The sequence below is a fragment of the Petaurus breviceps genome, unplaced genomic scaffold (assembly GCF_028583685.1).
Source record: "Petaurus breviceps papuanus isolate PSGF00001 unplaced genomic scaffold, PetGlider_PUasm1.0 229, whole genome shotgun sequence".
Taxonomy (NCBI): domain Eukaryota; kingdom Metazoa; phylum Chordata; class Mammalia; order Diprotodontia; family Petauridae; genus Petaurus; species Petaurus breviceps.
Genome location: NW_027185903.1, coordinates 11,664,986 through 11,667,326, shown reverse-complemented (window position 1 = coordinate 11,667,326; position 2,341 = coordinate 11,664,986). Strand labels below are relative to the sequence as shown.

Sequence of the window (2,341 nt, the reverse complement as noted above, 5' to 3'; positions counted from 1 at the left end):
GTGTGTGTGTGTGTGTGTGTGTGTGTGTGTGTGTGTGTGTGTGTGTGTGAGGCTGGATCTGAAGGGCTGGTGCTATTCACTGTGCCACCTCGCTGCCCTGGATAGTTTTGGTAATTGTATTTCCTTAGGTGACATTTAAAAATGATAAAAGCAGGATGGAATTACTAACATACTGTATGACAGAATCAAGGTTCAGAAAAATCTAGTTAGCCTAGGATGGTCCACAACTAACAAGAAGATGAAATAGGTAATTTTTGAAGGTTTTTTTCCCCCCTGAAGTCAGTATTTGGCTTGAGCAAGGTATCTGCCATAGTTACTGCCAGGAATTCTCCCTCCTCACCTCCCTCCTCACCTGGATTCCCTGGCTTTCAAGCCTTAGCTAAAATCCCTATTTTTGGCAAGAAATCTTTCCTGTTCCTCCTTAATTTAATGCTTTGCCTCTCAACTTGCTTCCCACTTACTTTGCATTTATTTTGTTTGTATATGATTTGTTGCATCTTCACTCTCCGGTTAGAATGGGAGCTTCTTAAGGGACTGTTTGCCTTTCCTTGTATCCTCAGTGCTCAGCATAGCGCCTGGCACACAGTAAGGGGTTACCATCGGCAGTTCATTTGGAAAAGGTTTCAGTTATCTGCAAGTTTAGCATTAAGCAGAAGAGTGATATTACAGCCAAAAAAGCAAATGAAGTCTTGGCTTGCACTGATAGAATTCTAGTATCCAGATTAAGGAAGTTGGGTGCTGCAGTACTCCTTGTTGAAGTCTGTGTTTTACGTGCAGTACTTAAATCTTTGTGAACAAGATGGTAAAGGGTCAAAAAAATCATGCCATATGAAATTGGGCATGTATAGTCCAGGGGGAGGGCTAGATTAGAAGGAAGACTTGAGGGCATGGAGCATGCTGTTTTTAAAAAAAAAAATGTATGTTTAAAGGATTGTCACATAGAAGAGGGATTCACCTTATTCAGTGTATCTCTAGACCCCAGAACAAAGACCAATCTTGCCTCAGATCCTTCTGTGTAACCTTAGATAGGTCACTTAACCTCTCAGTCTCAGTTTCCTCCTTTCTAAAATGAGGATGATTTTGTTGTGATGATCAAATGAGATGTGTAAAGTGATGTTATTGATTCTATGCATATTATTCCTAGATCCTCTGCAGTGGCTTCCTGTTGCCTCTAGGATAAAATACCAAGTCCTCTGTTTGATATTTAACTCTTTTACAACCTTTCTTTCCAGAATGTTTTCCTATTACTACCTCTCATTCACCCTACCTTCCTGACAAAGTGATTTTCTTCTAGTTCCCACCTCCATGCCTTTGTGCCAGCTGTCTCTCAGTCCTGAAAGGTTCTCTTTTCTTGCCTCAGTTTCTTAGAATCCCAGACTCCCTTCAAGGCCTAGCTCAAATGGTGCTTCACTAGACCTGAGAGGCCTTTCCTGTTGCTCTAAACTGTTAGTGCTTTCCTCTTCCCACTGAACTTATTTTGAATTTATTTTGTATTTCTCTGCATACTTGTTTTCTCTAAGGAAACTGTAAATTCTTATGGGTAGTAACTTTTCGTTTTGTCCTTGTATCCCCAGAGCTTGGCATCTAGTATGCCCTAAATAAATGCTTGTTAAGTTGAATTGAATCGAATTGAATTTCATTGCACTAGGAGGAAGAACAATTTTGTCAGATCAATAATGGAGAGATCAGACTAATGAGGTAATTACTGTCTTGTCCCTGGGTGCCTTTAGCCTTCCTTACTAGCACTATAAGGAAGGGCCTTTGTAGAACCCTTAATTGAGCAGTTGGAACTAGATGATTTCTAGGGAGGGCCATTCTAATTAAAAGATTCTGTGATTCCTGTAGAGAATGTTCGGACAGGGAGAAGAGTCCTTCCAGGGAGCACGTAAGGATCAGGCTTTTTGTTATTTGGGGCCTTGACCAATGTAGGCCTGCTTGGTACAGTTCTGAGAAAATAGTGGATTGCTTAATATGTGTCCCTTTATTGAAATCACTGGAAAAACCTAACCAAAGCGCTTCATAGCTTCTCACCTTGAAAACAGCACCATGTTCTCCTTTTTCACAACAGTCTTGGGATTCTTAGCACCTATCATTTAATATAAGTTTTAGTCTAACCCTAGAGAGAGTTTCAAGGTTCTCTGCCTGTTCGCACATATACTACCTCTCTCATCTTCCTGTGCTCTTCATTTCTGTCATCCCCAGAATAATCTTAACCATTCATATTTTTTTTTTTGCCTTTTGGAGGGCAATTGGGGTTAAGTAACTTGCCCAAGGTTACATGGCTAGGTTTTTTCTGTGTGTGTGTGTGTGTGTGTGTGTGTGTGTGTGTGTGTGTGTGTGT

General features: G+C 40.7%; 2 protein-coding genes across 3 annotated transcripts in view; one reads left to right on the top strand and one right to left on the bottom strand.

Moving 5' to 3' along the window:
- Nucleotides 1-2,341, bottom strand: part of PTGER4 (prostaglandin E receptor 4) — a 64,248-nt gene that overhangs the window by 22,474 nt on the left and 39,433 nt on the right. The gene's annotated exons all lie outside the window — the stretch shown is intronic.
- TTC33 (tetratricopeptide repeat domain 33) overlaps nt 1-2,341 on the top strand; it is a 236,696-nt gene that overhangs the window by 216,580 nt on the left and 17,775 nt on the right. The gene's annotated exons all lie outside the window — the stretch shown is intronic.